Raw genomic sequence first — 23350 nt, 5'->3', positions numbered from 1 at the left:
TTTTGCTAATTATTTTAAATAGATAATGGGTCAAAGCTTAGATTAATTAATATTATTTTTTGAAATTAATTACTATTATTTGTTAAAATCAATTTGACTTGAACCCAAATTCTTTTAGAAGCTGTGATTGGACTCTTGCTTATTTGCTAAGTATTTTAAATCTAACTAAATAGAGAATTATTTCCTACACAATTAAATCCTGATAGCAATATTACAATTTGACTTGTGAAAATTATCTCCTACTTACTAAATAGAAAATTACATATACCTTTTTATTACACTGTTAATTACTTTAACTAGTTTAATATGTGCTATGAATTTTTAGAATTATTTTCCAATTTCAATATTTTCTTAGTTGTTAATTTTGAAACATGTACATATTTTATTCTCTAGAAGAAATATATAGAAATATAAAGCTCTGGATAACTTAAATTTGTCATTAGACTTTAATAAATGTTTATGGTGTGCTAGGTGAGGATTTAAATCTGTCAAATCCCTGTAAGTAATTAACAAATCCTAAAGATCGAATTTATTTTGTTAGACTTAAATAGATGTTTATTGCAGTAGGTGAGGATTTAAATCTACACTTTTGTTCATGTTGAGGATTTCTTTAAGACATATAGATTGTGAAGGAAATGGATGTGTTGATAACACAATTTTAAAGTACTTATTAATTAAATAAATAAGAAACAACTCTTGCATGGCACTAGGGAGGAAGAAATGGCTCTAAGAGGGAAGAGAAGTAGGAATGGGTTTTCAAATTCTAAGCTATTTAAGGAGGAAGATGCAGATGAGGACTAGAGAATGGTCCAGGAGGATTTGGGAAGGATTTTGTGCATAGGGGGACTTGTTCTTCTCCTTCTTTGTTGCATTTGGAGCTTTCTGGTAGGATTTTTTTTTTTTGGGTCATTTTAGCCTCTCAAGTTTCTTATAGGTGGATCATTTATCTTCTGGCATTTTTGAGGTGCTTACATCCTTATATGAATGTTTGGTCTTCTATCTTGGTCGAGTTCTCTGGTTGTGTTCCCTTCATTATGGGTTCCCCTTCTCTTTAGTTGCATGCTCATGATGGAGAAGGTTTGGTCTGGAGCTATATGGAGACTTCCTTCAAGTGCAAAGACCTACTTTCAGAAGGATTTGGTCCCTCTGTTATGCCTCCTTTCAATAATATTATGGGAGCTTCAAGTCTTTGCTAGTTCCCTAGGATTTGAAATGGTAGGGGTTTTGTTGAAGTTGGTTTATCTACTTCCCACATCTGGTTTTCATAAATATATTAGGTGGCTTCATGGAAAATGACATGCAAGGTTCTAGATGATGGTTTTAGAGGTGGCTCTCATTCTCCTCTTTTCATGACCTTGATCTATTTTGACACTACGGTGTGTGAGTGCTCATAGTTGATGTTGACTATTGTCCTCCCTTGTGGCTACAATGTTAGTTTGTGGTGACTAATTAGGGAATTAGTATACATACTTCATAATTCTTTGAGGTTCAGGACATCGACTCAAAAAATAATTTGGGCCCTATTTTATCGAGGCCTATTTTATTATGAATATTTTATCGATAATTTTCTATTGACATATTTTAATTAACTATAACCATAAGGTGACAAAAATACTTGTATAAAAGGGCTTAGGGTTAGGGATATTTCCATAAGGTGTGATGAAAAAATTGCTTCTTGTAGCGCTATTGAGTTGTAAGGGAATTACAGATTGTAATAAGGTTGTAATCACTAGATTGTAATAAGATTGGACTTGTTGTTTGGTGGACGTAGCCTAGGGATTGGATGAACCACGTTAAAACTTGGTGTCTTGTGTTCTCTTCTGTGTGATCTTTTATTTCTTATATTATTTATATTTGCATGTAATTATTATTTTTGTCTAAGGTTAATCCTAACATACAACTATTGTGGAGTGTTTCTATTGGGGTGCGGGTCTTATGTGTTCAGAGCCTTTGTTGGTGCTTACTTGTTGTCTATAAATGTGGTCAACAGTTGCTACCAAGATGGTTTTTTGCAATGGTTTGCTATCAACTATTGCTATTCATTAGTGTGTGTTAGGGATTCATGCTAGAATACTACTTGTGGCTTTTTTTGACCCTAGAGTATTGTTTACTTGCAATAGGTTGTCAAGAGTATTGTGCTCATTTGCCTAATGGCTATGTTGGGTGGAGATTTGACATCTTAGATTCTAGCACCCTAATGATTAATGCTCAAGCTATCATTTTTTTACCATTTTTTATTTGGAATTAGTTGGTGTTTTATTCTATGGAAGGCCATTTCACTCCTTTTGTAGGGTTTGCCTGCCAAAGCATTTTCTCTCGTTGTTGTTGAGGTGAACTGTTTTGGGTCACACTTTCTTCTAAGGAGCTAGTGGTAATAGTATGGCATGGTTGTTGTGATGATTTGGACTACTATGAGGATTTGGAGAACCCAAGCTTCTAGTTATGTGGAGTTTCCCAAGTCTCGAGCTCAGTTTTATAGCTTTCTCTAGTAAAGAACAATGAACATTGCGCTTAGGGACTATGATGGGATTTCGACCCAAATTCTTGACATGGTCTTAGGGATGGCCTGGGGTAGTCTCTACTTGTAGAAAATTTATTATGGTTGACAGGAGGGTGCTTGGTTGTCCAAATGTTGTTCCTAGAGGAAATATTGGGGGGTTTGGTTTTGGTTCCCCAATGTTAGCTACTAAAGATGTGTTGTTTGGTTGCACACTTGTGGGTTTTGGTCGACACCATGTTATTCAGTGGGTCACTACCTCTTTAGATAGTAGTTACCCTATTTGAGGGGAGACTAGATGAAAGGCAGCAAAAGATTTTTTTTGTTTTCATTTTTTTGTTGATGTGAACCATTTTGGATGGATTTGGAAACAACTCCTTGGGGTTAATGTTGTTGGGATGGGACGTATTGTGGTTTTACCCAAGTTACTCTAATATGTTGTTGGAAGGTGATGGCTTTCCTTTTCAAATTATGAGTGGGGTTGAAAGGCTTGTCTTTGACTTTTGTGTTTAGTGGCCTCTCCCTTATGCTTATATGGGAGAGTTGTTCTGTCTTTAATAGATTTCGGACAATTGTTGCTAGTTTTCAGGGGCTTTTTTTGGATTGGTGTTTTTGGGTAATTTGGGCAACTAGTTTTGGGGCTTTTCCCAACCTTGTAATTGAGCCTAGTACTTGGATGGATAGGAAGGGGATCTAGTGTCTCTTTTTCTTCCTTTTGGTGTACCTCTTCATTATTCCTATCAAGGTGGGCCTCTTTGCTATTGAGGTGGAAAGGGGTTGTGCAACTAGAAGTTGGATCTCTTTGGAGATGTTTTCTTTCACCATTGGGGCACTTTTATCTCCTCAAGGTTGTTCAAGGTTCAAAAGTGGGAAGATTTAAATTATTTTTTTGTTTGTGTATAAGATGGCTCTATTGGTTTCTTGTTATCTCATGTGCCCCTTTTGGTGGCACTTGCACTATAATTGGTATGTCATGACCATGTGTTGTCATTTTGACAGTGCAACACCATGGTTGTTGTGTTAATGGTCTTCTCTATTTCTTTCTTGTTATGAAGGGCCACCCCCCTTATTGGTTGCGTAATTATTTAAAACATAAATTACATGGCAAATTAATGGTAAAACTAATTGCGCAATTAAATTATAGTGACAAGTTTTGTTAATGGGAGATTGGAATTAATTGATGTGTACTTTAAGGGAGGATGGAGCATTGTAATTTGGTTAAAAAGTGAGATTTTTTTTTTAGTAATAATCCAACCCATCATCTATAGGGAAAAATGTATAGTTTTGTATTTCATTTCATATGATTATCAATATTTTCTAAAAAAACTTTAAAGTACTACTATTGCTAATACAAAAATGATAAACAATTAAAGTTTTTTCCAATGTATGGCAAATTACATACCATTTTATTAATTAGAACAATATTCCAAATACTTATAATTTATGAAACTTAGAAAAAATTTAATATTAGTATTTTTAATTAAAAAATTCTTTAATATTTTAATTTCAATAAAAAATTACATAAGCATAACAAAATAACTTTAAAAAATAAAAAAATTTTGAAGTATATTAATTTTTTCATAATTATTTTAAATAGATAATGGGTCAAAGCTTAAAATAATTAATAGTATTTGTTGAAATTACTTACTATTATTTGTTAAAATCAATTAGACTTGAACCCAAATTCTTTTACAAGTTGTGATTGGACTCTTGCTTATTTACTAGGTATTTTAAACCTAAGTAAGGAGAGAATTATCTCTTACACAATCAAATCTTGATTGCAATATTACAATTTGACTTACTGTGAAAATTATCTCCTACTTACTAAATAGAAAATTACTTATACCTTTTTATTACTTTGTTAATTACTTTAACTAGTTTAATATGTGCTATGAATTTTTAGAATTATTTTCCAATTTCAATATTTTCTTAGTTGTTAATTTTGAAACATGTTTAGATTTTGTCCTTCTCTTACACAAGGGGGATTGAAGCTCTCTAGAGCTCTTGCTATTATTTGTTTAATTGGTATATTATTTGGAGTGTTGTAATCTTGAGAACTTTTATATATATATATATATATATATATAAGTCATAGATTTTATAATACAATTGTAAAAACTAGAAGAAGTTTATTAATATATTTGATATTTTTCATTTATTTACAATTTAATATTTTTATATTTGATTGGGAAGAAAGGAAAGATAGTTCAACAACTTGTTTTTTATTTATTTAGATAGGTCAAACTAGCATGATTGAGCAATTGCTCCCCGTAGGGAGAGGATGTAATGAAATAACTTGCATAATAGAAGGAACAATATGAGATATTATATAAATACTTGATAATAACTGAGAGTAATAGGCCACTTCAAGGGGGCAACCTCCAAATATCTCCAATAAGAACACACTTCACAATATGATGATGAAATAAGACTCACAACCTCCTATATATACCTAATTATGTTTAGGTTGAATATGCACAACCCTTCATAACACCTAGGCCGACCTACCTACCTAAATTATAATATAATAATGATAACAAGACTTAATTAAGGATTAAGATAGCCACAAGTTGACTATTCATAACCCTATATACAATAATATTAAGGGCATAACATGCCCCCTCTCTTGAAAGAAGCATTGTCCTCAATGCTAACCAAGTGTGGATTGTTTTGAATGAATTCCTCATCCTCCCATGTCGCCTCTTCAACTAGTAAATTCTTTCAATGGATGAGATACTAAGTCAGGGTTTTTTTCCTCAACTTCTTTGTGCATGTTTGAAGAATGCACTCTGGTTCCAAAATTATTTTTCCTTCTTCATCAAGTTCTGATAGTATTGTTCGAGTAGGAATTTTCTGCCCAATTACCTTCTTCAAACAAGAAACATGAAAAACTAGATGTATCTTTGTTGTTGGTGGAAACTCAAGCTTGTAGGCAACACTACGAATCTTTTGCATGGTTTGGTATGGTCCATAATATCTTGGAGACAACTTATTATTCTTTTTTTGTTGCTTCATTGAGATTTTTTTATAAGGCTACAATCTCAAGAAGACCCAGTTCCCAACTTCAAAATTTCTTTCACTACGATGTTGGTCCGCTTGTTGTTTGATTTGATTTTGTGCCATAGCTAAATTCTCCTTGAGTCTTGAAACTACCTGCTATTGATGAATCAAGTGATCCTCTACTACTTGAACTCTTGGTGACACCTTTAATGATGATGTGATGGAAGGAGGATGATATCCATAAAGTGCCAAAAATGGAGACATTTTTGATGAGCTATGAAAGGAAGTATTGTACCACCATTCTGCAAGAGGTAGCTAATCTACCCATTGAGATTTTTTTTTCTGAAGTGAAACAACGTAGATATCCTTCCAAGCATTTATTAACCACCTTAGTTTGGTCATCTGATTGTGGATGGTATGAAGAACTATGAGCCAATTAAGTACCCAAACACAAGAATAAATCTTTCCAAAAGTAACTAGTAAAGATAGGATCATAATCACTAACAATAACCTTAGGTGTACCATGTAGCTTTTGGATATTCTCCAAGAAAACTTTTGCCACTATACTTGTTGTTAAAGGATGTGACAATGCAATAAAATGTGCATATTTAGCGAGGTGATCAACTATTACCATGATGACATTATAACCATTAGATTTGGGGAACCGTGTGATGAAGTCCATGGATACCTCTTCCCAATGTTGGCTAGGAATAGATAAAGGCTACAAGAGACCTAGTGTCTTAATTGTTTGCCCCTTTTTTCTTTGACAAACCAAACATTCAACCATAAACTTCTGAACATCACCTTTTAGCCCTTCCCAAAAAAATCTTGCTTGACCCTATGATATGTCTTCAAAAATCCCAAATGACCACTAATTAGGGACTCATGTAGTTCTTTGAGAATCTTGTGTTTAAGAATGGAATTCTTGCAGAGATATAAGCGCTCTTTATACCAAAGAATATTCCCCTTTAAATAAAACTTATCTAAACTACTAGGGTCACTTTTTAATTGCTGGATGAGATTACTTGTTGCAACATCATTTTTCCACTCTTCTTTGGCTTCTATCACCCAATTTTCTTGTAATATTGAAAGGGCACACAATAAGGTTTCATTTTTTTCATCCTTCCTAGAAAGTGCATCAGCTACAATATTTTCCTTCCCTTTCTTGTATACAATTTCAAAGTCATATCCCAACATCTTAATGACCCACTTTTGTTGCTCTTTTGATGATAGTCTTTGTTCCAAAAAATATTTTTGGCTACCATGATCTATCTTAACCTTGAAGTGTCGACCCATTGAATAAGGCCTCCATTTTTTAACTGCATGAAGGATTGCTAACATTTCCTTCTCGTAAATAGGTTTGAGTTGATTCTTACCTTTTAATTGATGACTCTCAAAAGCAATTGGTTGACCTTCTTGCATGAGAACTACTCCTATCCCATTTCCAGAAGCATCACATTCCATAATGAATTCCTTAGTGAAGTCTAGAGTGGCAAACACTAGAGTTGTACACATAACCTTCTTCAATTGCTTAAATGATACAATAGCAAATTCATTCCAATGAAAAGAATCCTTCTTCAATAGAGTTGTAAGGGGTGCTCCCATATGTCCATAATTCTTCACAAATCTTCTATAGTATCCTATCAATCCCAAGAAACCCCTCAACTTCATAATAGTTTTTGGAATAGGCCATTCCATGATAGCCTTAATTTTGTTAGGGTCCACCTTTACTCCTTCACGTGAAACTATGTGTCCCAAATACTCCACCTCCTTAAGACCAAAAGCACACTTGGATGGCTTAGCATAGAGTTGATGATCTTTGAGAAATTGTAATGCTTGATCTACATTTTGCAAATGTTCTTCCCAAGTCTTGCTATAAATTATATATCATCAAAAAACACTAACACAAACTTTGTCAAGAGCTTCTTAAAAATGTAATTCATCAAAATTTGGAATGTAGATGGTGCATTGGTAAGACCGAATGGCATCACAAAAAATTCATAATGACCTTCATGAGTTTGAAATGTTTTCGTACAAATATCTTCCTCCTTAATCCAAATTTGGTGATAACCCGATCTAAGATCTAACTTGGTAAAATACATAGCTCCATTTAATTCATCTAGAAGATCATCAATGACTAGAATAGGAAACTTATCTTTAATGGTGTACTTTTTGAGCACTCTATAATCTAGACACATGCACCAAGTTTCATCCTTCTTATGCACTGGCATAATAGGTGCGGAGTAAGCACTTTGGTTATGCCTGATAATTCTTGCCTTTAGCATTTCCTTAACAATTTTTTCTATCTCACTTTTTTGTATGTGTGGGTACCTAGAAGGCCTAATGTTTGGTGGCTGACTCCCTAGAACTAGTTGTATGTCATGGTCATGATCCCTCTTAGGAGGAAGCCCTTTAGGCATATCTCTAAGAATCACTGAGTGACGATCAATTATTACTTGTAAATCTAGATGAGTAAGAGCATTAGATTGAGAGACTTCTAATGAACATAACTAGGCCACAAATCCATGCACACCTTTCTCAAGAAGTTATTGCATTTGATGAGAGCTTACCATCTATGGGGATTTTGCTTTCAATCCCCTTAGCTCCACTACCTTTCCTTGTGATTGAAATCACACAAATAGTTCTTAGAAGTTCATCTCAATTTTTCCCAATGTAGTAAGCCATTGTACTTCCAAAACAATAGTTGTTGCACCCATGGATATCACATACATTGGGGTATCAAGTTGATAATCTCCCATGGGTAATTTGATGCTTTGACACTTCCCTAAACAAATAACTATGCCCCCATCTGCAATAAAAACCTGAAACTCTGGGGTTGGATATATAAAACAATTTAGAAGAGTTACCAACTTTTGGTTGATGAAATTATGAGTACTACTTGAGTCGGTCAACAATGTTACTTTCTGCTTCTTTAAGAAACCCACTACCTTGAGAATTTGTGGTGCACTAAAACTTGAAAGTGCATGACAAGAAATGATTGGTTAAGAATCATGTGATTCCTCACTTGACTCCCTATCCTCCTCTAATATGGGCTCATCCTCTTCTTCTTCACTTGGACCTTCAATATAGAACAATTTCTTTTCACTGCATGTATGTCCTTGACTATATTTGCTATCACAATTGAAACACAACCCTTTTGCTCTTTTCTCCTCAATTTGTTGTGGAGTCAACCTAGTAGGTTGAGGAAGATAAGGTGTTGAATATCCTTTATCTCTTGTCACATTAGCCCTCTACTTTCTAGAAATCAAGAACTTCTCCTCTACCTTGTGTGCTAATATAAAAGACTCATTTACTGAACTGAGACAAAACATGTGTACCTCATGTTGAATGTGATCGTTGAGACCACCCAAGAATAAATCATTCAAGTTCTCCTCTGTAATTGTATCCACTCTTAAGGATATATTTTGGAATTTTTAAATATAATCTTTAACTAATCCTATTTGTTGAAGCTTAGCAAGTTGGCTAAAGAAGTTTTCTATCACACTATTGCTATATTGTACTTGGAGTTTTGCAAAAATTGGCCATGATATAGTGAGACCCTTTTTCCTCCTATGAGTACAAAGCCAATGATACCAAATGAATTGATCTGGTTCTAGATATAAGGAAACCATTACAGCCTTTTGTCCATATGGTATTTGATGCATTTCAAAAAAATTCTCCATTTGATTTATCCATGTTAGAGGATCCTTGCCATCAAATTTGCGCATATCCACCTTTGGAAAAAAATTCCTAGATCCCATAGGATTAATAAAATTTGTGTCATTATTAGTTGACTTGAAGGTTTCACCTTGATTTCTTGAGAGCTCCTTCCTTGTTTCATTCATATAGGTGCTTAACATGCTCCGTATATCTGATATATCTCCTCATTGGTCACACATATCCTTCTTAACCTCTTCCTTGAACTTACAAAGTTCCTAATTGGGCTTACTATCCTTTGTTGCTTCCCAATCTTGATTAGAGGATTTCCCTGGCGTGGTAGAATTCTTTTTGCCACCTGTTGGAGGCCCTGTCATGATGGAAACCAAATTTTTTGAAATAAATCACATAAATGAAATGTAAATTCTCTAATTTATTTATTTTTTACTATAACTTACTTGGGCCAAGAAATCCTTACTTAGAAAAAATTCCCCAAAAAAAATCAAATTTGCTACCTTGAGAGAGAATATCTTGCTTTTTTTTTTTTCCAATTTCTCCAAGCTTTGAATTTAGGCTCCTCTACTATGTATTGAAAAACCCAATACAAGTTATACTCCAATTCGATAGGATGTGAGAGATATGAAGATCTTAAAAAATTGTGTAGAAAGAGTAATTCTGCAATAATTTCCTCAAATTTCATCCAATTCCTCTAAAGTTTGTACTATAGCTTCTTTAATATTTTCTTCAAGAACCCTTTAAACATCTTTGAAAAATTCATTAAAATTTGAAAGTTATGCTCTTCACAAAATCACCCCAATGTTGAGAAAAAATCTTGCCTCTATTATGCCAAGATCATGCTCTGATACCACTTAGTTAGAAGGAATAATATGAGATATTATAAAAATACTTGAAAAAAAGCTAAGAGTAATAGGCCACTTTGAGGGGGCAACCTCCAAATATCTCCAATGAGAACACACTTCACAATATGATGATGAAATAAGACTCACAACCTCCTATATACACCCAATTATGGTTAGGTTGAATAGACAAAACCCTTCATAACACTTAGGCAAACCTACCTACCTAAATTACAATATAATAATTATAACATGACTTAATTAAGGTTTAAGGTAGCCACAAGTTGACTATTAATAACCCTATATACAATAATATTAAGGGCATAGAAGAGGAGGCTTCTTCTGCCCTTACTCGTACACCTCATTTACTACCCCACACTCCTTTATTTTAGGTATAGGTGACAAAGAGAACAAGATAAGGATTCCCTTCCTTGTTTCCAAAGGCCCTATGCAAGCCTATGAAGATGGAAGACCCATGGCTAAGCCTTTTAGTCTAACCTTATACATTGTTCATAACTTTGAAATGATTAAAGAGTTAAGCATTGAATATTCAAACTTAAAAATGTTGTCATCTTCCTTGTGGCACTAGATCTCGCAAGGCTTCCTACCACAAAGTTTTTGAATAATTGGTTTTATTAGGTGTGGGTTTAAAATGTTGGGTTTACATTGTTGAGATTATGTGTTGCACACATTACATAATATTGCTCATATTCTATTATTTTATTTCATTATGTAATATTGCATGTAGGAGCACCTAGATAGACATGCATGATGTAGAGATTCTTGTGGAATATCTTCAATGAGTTGTAGTGATAATAGTTTATCTAATTATTTAATATTGGAAAACAAAAATTAAATTTCCAATATTAAATGTGGGTCAATGGGGGTTCAGTAGCACATGATTTATGTAATCCTACTTGGTGGTTTTGTAGGAATTTACATCTATAAAAGAAACAACAAGAGTAGTTGTTGATGAGAGACAAGAAAGATAGTTTAGCCAAGTTAACATTTATGGTGATTGGAAGCATGGCATGGGATGTGTGGATTTATGCTTTTTCACATGGATTTCTTCGTTGTGGTTATGGCTTTGAAGGCTTCCATTTTTGTATTACAATGGTGCTTTGTTGAATAATACATGGTGATGGATGTTTTTCAAGGTTGAGTTTTTTTCATCAATGAGGGTTTCTCAACACATGTCATGTGTCAAATTTTATTGGATATGTTAACCATTCTTTTTCATTTAGATTCAAAGTGTTTATTTGATTCAGATCTATTGTGGGTTATGGAATGTGATATTTTTTGTTGTAAGTTTCCTTACAAGTGGTATCAAAGATATGATTTTGGTGTTGATAGCTTTGATTGAATCCATGGGAATACATCAAAGATAAAAAGAAAGGGCAAGGTATATGGGTTTTGTGGGTTTCTTTTTGCAGATCTAAGGGTTTTGAATTTGATCTTATGATGGGTTGCAGGTAGATTTTGGCCATGTAAAATTGTTGGTGAAAAGATTTTTTTGGATGATTCATTTAAATGAGGGTTTTACAGGGGTGCTTGTAGAAATGACCTCTTGGACAAAAATATACCTCACAATTGGATCTGGGTTGGCCTTTCTATAAACTTTGATACATACTTTTCCCTAGTTTGGCCATGTTTAGAGAAAATACAAAAGTTTTGTAGATGCAGACTATTAGAATTCTTTAGAATAACTGAGGGGGGGGGGGGGGGGGGGGGGGGGTTGAATCAGTTATCCAATGTCCAAATGCCCTAATAATACTTTTTCACAACTTATAATGAGCCCATAAACTTTTCATCTATCCAAACTTAAATCAATCATCTTAGCAAATCAATATGCAGGAATAAAACATGCAAGATCAACACATGACACAGTGATTTACATGGAAACCCAATTTGAAAAAAACCACCAGTAACATGCTACTTGATTTTCACTCTTCTAAAGTGATGCCCTGTTAAAGGCTTACAACACACTGTTAAATGTGACCTTGTTAGAGGATTTCACCATACTGTTAGGAATGGGCCTGGTCAAAGGACTTTAGAACATTCACTTGGAATGTCACCCCGTTAAAGGATTTATAACATGGCTATTAAACCAACCTAAGTCCATAGGATTTAAACTATCTCTTACAATTGCTAGAGAGTGATAATAATGGCTTTTTTATCTGATACAACTTACAACATATCTTGCAGATTTCATATCACACTTTAGCTCAATCCTTTGCTTGGCTTTAATCACTTCAGCTCTAACAGCTTGTCATCTCAAGCTTCGTCTCCTTGAGTCTTCTTACTCATCATACCAATGCAATCATATCTGTGGTCATCTGTTGAAGCAAAGTAACTGTGCTTTCTTACTCCTTAGCACCTCTTTCAACACTTTATGCTTTCATGCTTGACCTCCTCTCTCTCTTTGCTTCGTAACCTTATGACTCCTTAAATAGAAATCTGGATTGCCTTTGCCACTCGATTCTCCCTCTCCAACTTTAGGGTTTCAAATGGATTAGGTAAGATACAATGTATCTACCCCATATCTTGCTTTTATCTAGAAAACTTCATCTAGAGTCCAGTTGTATTCTCCAAAAATGTTCTACATGGTGTTCTGTGCCACCAACTCATCATTCTTATCTTTCTATTTAATTCACAGAATTCAAGATAATAACCTTGTCGGCTTAGTTTTGGTGAATCTTCAATTTTTTGAAATAATGCAGCAACTCGATACTATTGGTTTACCGATGCTCAGTAACTCTGTGTTACTCGGCACTTGTTTTTGCTCGGCACTTGTATCTGCTCGGCACTTGTATCTGCTCGGCATCTGAAGTTCACTCGACACTTGAAGTTGAACTTGCTTGGCTTTAACTAGGAATCTGTTTGGCACTTAATAGCTTGCTCAACTCCCTCTCTCTAATGAACTTAGTTAGGCTTTACAAATGACTTAGCTAAAACCTTACATCTTTGATATGTTTCAGTGTGCCCATTCTCTGTGTCTTAGAGTATGTCATCAATACACTATTTCATCAATGGCTTAGCTGATCCTTCTACTTTATTACACCATCATAACTTCAACCTTTCTCTAGGTGTTCTAGTTACATCTTATTGATTGCCTCCTCCTTATCAATCAACCAATTGATAGTATTTGGATCACTAAAGCAATTGTCATTCCTATAGGTAGCAAGTTTGACATCAATGACAAAACAATGATTGAGAACATTCTTTACTAGTTCAATTACTTTTTATATATGGCCTCTTCAGTCATTTCCAACAATATTCCTCATGATCTTTTCAATCATTTCCAACACAGACTGTGATGCTTGTTAATTTTTTTGAGATTAACATAAAAATAGGTTTTTAGGAGACCTGAAGCCCCATACAAAAACTAAAAAACTAGAATACCAAGATAAAATTCTGACTAGGTTTTAGAAGGACCTAGAACCTACAAGTACGACATCAAGCCAAAAAAAGCTTTTACAAGGACCTAAAACCTAAATTGTCAAATATATTGAATGAAAGCTAGAAAATAAATTTTGCAAAATATTTAGTAGTAAGAGCAAAGACTAGCAACCATAACCTACAAAAATAAAGAAAATTTACATCAACTCCTTTGTTGCCTTAGCCAATTCTTTACTAGTATTAACAACCTCCAGAAGGAGGTCTTCAATAGTCGAACTAGGAGCAACTTTAATGGTCCATTTTGTGCTCTGCCTTGTCCTCATTCTTGGGCCACCAATTAGCTGAGTAGCCACAGGGGAAATGATTTCCTCATCACTTGTCTTTCTAATACTCATCACTGACATACACAAACTAGAGGTAACCATGTCCATTTGTTGTTCGTTATTGCCTTAACCCAACTTCATAGGCCATGAGTTTCTCTAGGATGTTCCCAACTTTACTTTCCAACTTAATTCTTTTGGTTTTCTCATTTTCTAGGTTGTCTTGTAAATCCCTTACATTTTTCTTCAAGGAAATGATCTCATTACAAAGTCATGAATTGACTTGGAGAGAGGCATTTGCCTTTAGTTTGACTTTGCAAAGGAACAAATTTCTCCCACTGGTCTTCACCTCCCCATTATCCCCATTAGTAGTGTTGTCCTCGGGATAGTCAATGTTTTCTTTGACATCATCAGACACTAACTTTCTCTCCCTAGCAAAGGCATCTTTCTCATCTTCAACCTTCTAATTTGCATCATCAATTTTTGTCTCAAGAGTAATAGAAGAAGTATTCATATCTTTTTAATTAGATATGGTGACCACATGATGTGCCTTCTCATGTCCAGCTTCAAGGGTCATTAGGTTCTCATTTACAGTGTTGTCTTTGTCCATAGAGGGGTACATAAACATAGTCTATTCCTTTCTCCCCAACATCAAAGAACCCACAATACTTCCTGTGCTACTAGATTTAACTGAGGAATCACTATGATTACTAAAATACCCTTCATTGTTTGAACTATAAACCCCACTCTTTGTCTTCCTCTCCTCTTCATCGTCCTTCTCCTTCTCTAAAGTACCTTTGTCATCCTCTAAGGATTCTTCAAGTCTGACATCCATCTTGCTTATATGAACTCTACCTTCCTTCTTGCTCTTCTTATTTTTATTCTTCATAGAATCCTCATCACCTTCAAAATCTCTATTTGACTGAATTTCCATTCCCTCTCCACTTATCTCCTTAATCTTCACATTACGAGGCTTTATTTTTTCACAGTAGGTTTATTCAGAGTGCCCTTCTATGAATTTTTATTTCTTTTCCTCACTAAAGGAGACAACTTCACAACATTCTCTTTATAATATTCTTCAATCAACAAAATGATCCCTTCATGAAGAATGAGCCTACTCCTTTTTTTTTCCTATGAGCCCTACAATTGTTTAACAGGTATTGCTTCATATAAAAGGGAAAATAAACCATATCCTTGTATCTGAAATGATTCAAAAAAAAAAAAGTGGAAGTAAAGCACACATTTAGAATGCCCATCTAGAATGAAGTATTCATGAATACATAATTACACATCTTGCCAAATTTTCTTAATCTGGTGAAGATCAAAGAAGTTCCCCTCCTTCACCAATTTCTTTTCTTCTTTAGGGGTTTTTGGGAATTTCTTAAGTGCAACATTCCAATTTTTTCTCTTTTCTAAATTTAATTCCCCCCACTGGAAGCCCAGTTCTTAAAACTATGAACTCTTCAGAAGGTTGTTAAATTTAATCTTGTTGAATTCTTTTATAAAAAAAATAAAATTGAAAGTGGTTTATATGAGAAAATAGGCTGTCTTGTTCAAATGACCATAACTTTCAATTAGGATGTCATATTTTAAATATCTTATAGTCATTGGAAAGTTGATTGAGAGAGCTTAATAATGGTATAGGTTCGATTCTTTGTTTTTGACATTTTGTCAAGCTTTACAAACCTAGAAGTTAGATGTTCTTTATTGCACAGTTTTGGATATATCTTGGGCATATTGATTCAAATTTATGATTTCAAAAAGTCAATGAAAAGCTCGTAGAGAGCTCTATACATTGATTCAAATTTGGTGTAGGTTTAGCATAGTTTATTAGGTGATATATTGATCTTAATAGTTTATGATTTATATTGACTATGGTAACATTGTGAGTTTATGACATGGTATATATGGAGATTTGGATTGTGATGTAATTATATACTCAACTTGTATTTTAAATTGATATCTTGTTGACATTGTTATCTATGTTTGATTTGGATATGGATGATGACTTCTTGGGTCTACATGTTTTGTAGTGTTGTGAGTGGTCTATACTTACATATTCCATTTTTGACTTGGATATGGGTTGTCTTTGCCCATTGATCTTTCATTATTGATGCACATTCATATTGGTTTCTTGAATTTGGTTTGTCTATGCCCTTGGTCATATGATTTGCTAATTTGTCTTCATATAGATGGTATGAGATGTTGTAACTAGATGCATTCATGGTGGAGGATTATGGTTGACTATTTTATGTCAACAGGTTGGAAACTTTGAGAGTTAGATGTTTGGTTCATGGATGTGATCATGGTGTCATGGATTTTGGCATGACATGATTCGATATGTAGGTACTTTTTGATGTTCATTGGTCAGGATTCCTAACTTGATTATGATGGTATGTATCTTCTTGGTTGGAGATCATGGTTATCTAGTTTTTTTTCTTTCCAAGGAGCTCATGATGTGCAGTTTGAGTTCTTTGATGGTTTGATGTTTGGTTGATTCTCATGGTTAGAGAATGGTTTTCATCATGACATCATGGATAGATTAGATACATAGCTCATGGAGAGATTAGATACATAGCTCAATAGGAGCTTATGATAGTGATGATGTGGTGGTTAGGATTGGTTTATATTCTTTTGGTTTGGAGATCTTGGTTTCACTTGGTATTGACACTTTAGTTGTGTGTATACCTATAACATATTCACATAGGAGATGGATTTTATGATGCCATGGGTAACTTGTTAGCACAATTGAGTGGGAGTTATTGGAATTTATATATTTATTGAGTGTTTGAAGATGTTGGAAAATGCATTAGATCATGTTTTTTCAAAATCATCTTTGACATTTGCATGGTGCAGATGTTGGTTGTGGTTATCTTCATGGTGTGTGGAGATGGTTGTATCTTAAGGACTCATGGGGTTCTTGGTAGGAGTGTGGTGTATGCTTTGATTTCACATGTTATCCTTGGTATTAAGATGGTCTCCTTATTAAATCATGGCATACTCATAATAAGCCTCTAAAGTTATGACATGTTATGATGTGTTCATATGGATCATGCTATCTCTTTAGTTGAGATGGTTAGATCATGTTGTCATGTTTCTGTTCTTGAGGCCATGGTTGGAACTTTGACATTGATCTTGGTTTAGTTTCTTTATATTGGGTACTGTTAGCTAAAATTCCCTCCTACCAAACAATCAAATTCAAATGATAAATTGCTCAATGGTCACCTAAGGTTTCAAATTTCAAATATTAAAAGGTTTCATGAAATATTTTAACATTGGCTATATCTTTTTCATCATAAGTCTAGATGGTCTCTTATGTTATGCCTTTGAAATATTTTGAGTTACAACCATGCAAATCACCCTTTGCTTCGCATAGTCATGGTGGAGTAAGTGTTAACTAGAGTTTAAGTGGCAAAGGTGCAATTATACTATGTTCACATTGTTGCCAAGTTAGTTGGATCAACCAAAGTTAGAGTCCTGATAGGGTGACTGCATTATGTTTTGCTAGGTTGCAAGGTTAATTTGGTAGACCATGGTTTAAGTTGCAATAGTGTGGTAAGGACACAACCTTTAGTGCTTCAAAGATGCATTTCATATCATTAGATCTTTCAGATCTATGACCAGCGTGCTATTGTAATGGTTAAAGAGGAGACTATAGTTAGAGCTATGATCGAGTGATTCCCTTTGTTTTTCTTGGTCACAAGGTTAAGAAATGAACCTCAAGTCAAGATAGTAATACCACAAATGTAGGTAAGGATCTTGATCTTTGTAGGGTCATAGCAGTCAGTTTGAAATGTTGAGGGTGAGCTGTAAAGTAACAATAATGATTATTTACTCGATCGTGAGCACTTCATGTTAAGTCAAGGTTCCTGTCGTGACAACAGAAATATCATCTTAGCAGTTTGAATCATAGTTCATCACTCGGTTGCAGGCATCTAATGTTACTTAAAAGGAAAGATGGCAAAGCCATGATCACATGAGATGGTCAAAGAAGGAAGACTTTGCAGAGTGGTAGGATGATAAAATATGATTGGTCCACATGGAAAAGTCTAAGGTTTGGCTCTATTTGACTAATGACATGGTTGATTTGGCATGCTAATGGTAAAGGAAGTAGCTCTTTGATGGTAGATCTAATCTTTTTGATCTCCTACAACCACTTTCATCATTCCCCATATTTGATAAATGAAGAAAGACACTCCATTGCTACTAGTTGGTCTATCTAATCAGTCAGAACATCTATGATCATTGTTTCTATCTTCTCAGAGCTCTATTTGGTGAAGAAATGATTTTCCCTCTTCTAGATGTGTGTCATGATCAGATCTTTCCTAGATTTGTAATAACTATTCTCTATAGTCTTGAATATAGTTGTTGGGTTCTACCATTGGGTAGAAGCTATCTAAGTTATGCTTAAGTTGTAAAAGCACATTTTGTAATCTTTTAAATAGTCAAATATTCTTTATTTCTCTAGTATTACTTTGGTATACTACTATAAATTCTCTTCACCTTTGAACTATATGACACTCTATCTTATCTCTTTCAGTCATTGATGTATTGTACAAGCTTTATTTTTCTCTCTTCAATGTATTGTGGATATCTGTAACCTACATAAGTGTACTGCTTTTGGCCTATGAATGATATAACGTGAATCTCTTCTTCCTTATGTCACTCATTTGGTTGTCTAATTTGCATGTGGTTATTGGGTTAAATCAAGTTTGAATTTGTATATCTTTGGATTGTTATGATAGTTGTATTGTTCATGTATGGTAGAGGTTGGTTTGAATACTCTATTTTGGTGCATCCCCTCCTTAGAATAGATTAGGTAGCTTTCTTTTATGCATTCCTTCCCCCTTTTCCTCTCCAAGTGTAGTCTAGGTGCATCTTGATAGAAAAGGAAGTCGGCCTTCCCCAGAGACTCAACCTCATCGTTCAAGTCCCACAACTTAGAAGTTATTTCCATGTTTCACAAGGTTATCCTTAGGTAAAAACTTTAGACAAGGCTGCAATTTTTTGTGACACCAAGTACATTTATCATTCACTAGATACTTCTTGACATTTTAATGTTGCATTTGGAGTTGACATGGATTGATTGGTTATAGGTTCTCACAAATACTTAGAGATGATGGTGATGTTTATTTCTCTTGGATTAGAGATGTATTTATGGGATGGTTGTTGTTTAAGAATGAAGTTCAAGGGAAGTTCAATATTTCTAGCTTTTCCTTAAAATGATAACTCTTTGAAGGTGACTTCAATCTTGTTACGCCTCTTTAGTCCTTGAGATTACACTTAGCTCAGCTTTTTTGGCTCTTTGGTTGATCACTTTGCAATCTAACATTTCCTATTTCAATTCTACCTCTTATTATACTTTCCTCCATCTTCACTTAAAAGCCCTAATCCATGAATTCAAAATTTGAATTCCCACCCCTACTATTAGCTAAACTTCTTGTTGCAGTAGTGTGTCACTCTTGTTAAATGTAGCATGCTCGTACAAGAGTTGCGGGTTTCATGTGTCTTTGATGACTTATTGTATTTGAATTTTAATTCTTTTGACTTCTCCTCAATCTATTCCCCCATCACTAGTAAATCTAATGTTGAGTGCACTCTTACCCTCTACATGACTAAGTAGTCATGGGTATCTTGCTCCATATTCTTCTCAATGACTTGGCAAAACCAACTTACTAGTCTATCAACTTTCCCTTCTTCTTAGTGTCCTTCTGCTTATGCTGACTTTACTTAGCATACTTTATCTAGGTAGATCACCTCTATCATTTTCTCTATTGGTTCTACACATCTTATCTTCTCTGATCACCCTTGTAAACTACATTCATACATCAATATGCTTTGTTGGTCATTCCTCTCTACCAGTCTTGCTTCCTTCACATATGTTGACATTAATGACAAGATTTTTGATAATTAAGTCTAAAAGTTTGTCTATTGGTATTTCTTCAAGACACTTAGGCCAACATCATCCAATTATTTCAAAATAATATTGGTCCTCAAAATTATTTTACTTAAAGCATTGTAAGCAAGGGGTTAAAAATGACTTTATTGGAAGGTTTGAACATTTTCATTCTCATATTTCTTATCTAGTTCTTGATGTTAATATATAATGCATATTTATTTATAATTTACAAAATGGCATTAGAGATAAGATTCTCATTACTAAATTTAACCCTTTTCACAATTGTGTGGAGTGCTTCATATCAACTACAATTAAGCCAATTTGAGAGAAATGCTTGAATTGCTCATGTTTCTGTTGATAAGAGTGATATTTATTCTCATCCCAACAAGTAATATAAGCCTAAGACATACATGAAGATGAAAAAATCATCCAATATATAAAATGATTAAGTGGTAAAAATATCCAAAGGTGTGACTCCCTTTTCCTTTTTTTTTAGACCTAACAATACTTACACTCTATTGTATCAATACTTGCATATTGTGAGGATACAATTATTTAATGCTAACATTATTAAGATTCCACCTGTCATAGAAATTGACCCAAGAAAACCTCTTCCTAGATCCTTTTATCATAAATATTTTCTCCAATACCATCGTCAAATTGATCATGACACTAAAAGATGTTTTTTCTTTATAATATTATTCAAGACCTTATTGATTCTAATTCTATATTTGTTGATACTAACATTAATAATGAAAATATTTTTTTTACACCTTCTAATTAGAATTTTCAAATTGACACTAATTCCTTATCATCTCATTCTACCAATATTATTTTCCGACCCTCATCCTCTACTACACATAATATTTACGATGATAAAGTTGAAGAAGCCAATCATGGTGTTAACCATATTGAGCATCAAAAGCCTAAGACTTGCATTACCTTTGATCATGACAAGATGATTAAATCACCTAATGGTCATCTTTACATTATTTCTAAGGTGACATGTATTCCTTCTTGTTTTGTCCTAGTTAACCCTTCCTCAGCGATGAAAGTTATAACTGCAAATTATCTTTTTAAGTAAAATTGTGAAAATTGTGATATGCTTGATTTGATTCTCTTACATGGTAGAATTTATGTGCTTTCCTATTATAATGTGCTTCCCTTGTGATGTGATTCTTGTTATTTATTATGCGAAAATAGAAGTTCTTAATGAGGTGTGTAAATATAAGGCTTTCATTTTCACATTAACACTCAATACAAGAGAAAGGGGGCTTCCAAACATAACTCTCACTATATCCCAAGTCATATTAGGAAAATCAAAAGGGATAAAGATATTTCAATGATAAAACCAAATCAAATCAAGGAAGTACACAAGAAAATCCTCTTTCATGCAATGTAAAATTTGATTAAAAATGTGTAAATGTAAATGTGCAATAGAGTTAAGTGATCAAATGAGAAGAGTAAGATAGATCTGGGTGCTAAATAAATCAAATCAACCCAATTAAGACATAGAAATAGGCCTAGATGAAAAAGTAAAATTAATGATGAATTACTTACCTTTTAATGTGTATAGGAATATATATGTCTTTTCACTTTGGAAGTCACCAGTCTAAACTTGTGACAAAACTTTTGACTGCATATTCGCAATCACAAGAGAAAACCTAGAAAATGACATTTTTTTCAAAGCCTTAGGAAGATATTAGCGTAATGCTAATGTGTACAAACTCTTTATGAGGAAGTGACCATGTTCCTAATACATAGTAGCAAAATTGACCCAACTTCTCTAGATATGTCTCAACAAGTAGTTTCCAAATCTATGGTTGGAATTCTTCTATCTTACTCTTGTACATAATATAACTTGGTTTTGTTTTGTTTTGGGTGGATGAGGGTTTTCATTATTCAAGCCATATATTGTTGAATAAACCTTGGAATTGAAATGTAAATGTCTAAAGGAAAACAAGAAAAATGCAATATTCACCTTTCTTGTAGGAAGCCTTGTCAATAATGCTTGCATGTTGTAAATGTTGAATTTGGAATGAATAATGTACGAATTCTCTACAAATGCAATAGATCTACTAAAATGAAATCATGGATCTATATATAAAAATGTGCATCAATGAATAATTCATCAATGTAGATCTCCTCCATTGATAACTAACACAAATTTAGATCTTGAAGAATAAATTCTCACAAAGGATCCTTGAATCTTGAATGCTTGGATGAATGCTTAAGATGCCTTAGGAAATATGCTTACATGGGTTCATGGATTCACTTATTTATGTCATGTGATGTTGATGGATGTGAAAATGAGGTTCCTTGGATTTCTTTTGTGCTAGTTTTCAAGCTAAAAATAAAGCAAGCTAATGGGGTCACCCAATTTTAAAACTTTTTCCCTAAGACAAAACTTGCTTTGAGACTTAAAATATTTAGGGAATATATTGACCTAGGTTGATATTTTCTAGAACAAGTTGGTATGGGTTAGAACTATTCTAGAATATCTTGATCTAGGTTGACTTGTTCAAGGGTTGGCCCATAACGAGCTATCCTTGAGGTCTTAGGAAATGAATTGGTGAAAAAAGTGAAAGATATGGGAAAAAATAGGAGAAAGAACTAATTGAGCATGAATTCATCCTATTAGATAATTGAGAGGGGGTGAGGGAGACGAATCAATTATGTCCAATTATCTAATAGTCCCTTCAAACATTTCATCACCATCAAAGCAACATAAACATCAACAATAATAACTTAGATTCAACCAATCACTTTGTAGACATATCCATCATAACACTTAATCCATACATCAACTTCTTTCGAAAATATTATCAAACTATTTGCTGCCTTACGAACTATCAGTAAATTTCTAGTTATTACCCAATGATAATTTAGTCATTATCAAGTTGCAGTAAATTGTAAAAAATATAAATGAACTTGCAACACAAATAAAATTCATATAATTTTGACATCAATATTCAACATGGAAACCATGTTAAGGGAAAAACCAACTAGGACCAACAACCCAAAAATTTCACTCTTTTGAAGTGATCTATGTTAGAATACTACCTTGCTAAAGGTCACATACGCTTTGTTAGAGTGACCTTGTTAGAGGATTTCACCAAAATATTATCTAGACCTTATCACTCCCTATCTAGGAATAAAAAGAGTAGCTTGATTTAAAGGACTTACAAACACCACTAATAAATGATACCATATAGGATTTCATAGACTTGTTAGGTCTGCTAGATACTTCCAAGATTTTCTACTACAATGGTTAAAAAGTAACAATATAAAGTGATCTATAAGAATAGAAACTACCTTTTCTTGATTAGATCTCAATTCTTGCTCTTTCTTTGTCTTTTACTCACTCAACCAATTCTATCTTCCACAAACTCCTTTTTTTTCTCTTTCTTATACTTGGCTTACTCGGCTCAACTCTTTCTTCTTCACCTTTAACAACTTTATATTCCACAACAACCTTCAATTAATTCTTCAACTTTAGAATCAACTTTGAATTTAGTGTATACCAAAAATGTGGCACACCTCTATAAACCATTGTACTTGAGAATACTCATGATGAAGAGTACCTCAAGATACAGCTTATAGCTTCCTATCTATGATGTGAAAAGGTGCAAGTGGTGAAATGATGGCTCTCAAATGAACCTAACTTATGCAAGCCTTGCAAGGTGCACCATAGATTAGAAGATTCAAAGATGGGAGAAAG

Source organism: Cupressus sempervirens, chromosome 9 (genome assembly GCF_028749045.1).
Source record: "Cupressus sempervirens isolate cs-2001-9-10 chromosome 9, ASM2874904v1, whole genome shotgun sequence".
NCBI lineage: Eukaryota > Viridiplantae > Streptophyta > Pinopsida > Cupressales > Cupressaceae > Cupressus > Cupressus sempervirens.
The sequence above is the reverse complement of the archived record's forward strand: the minus strand, read 5'-3'. Positions refer to the sequence as shown.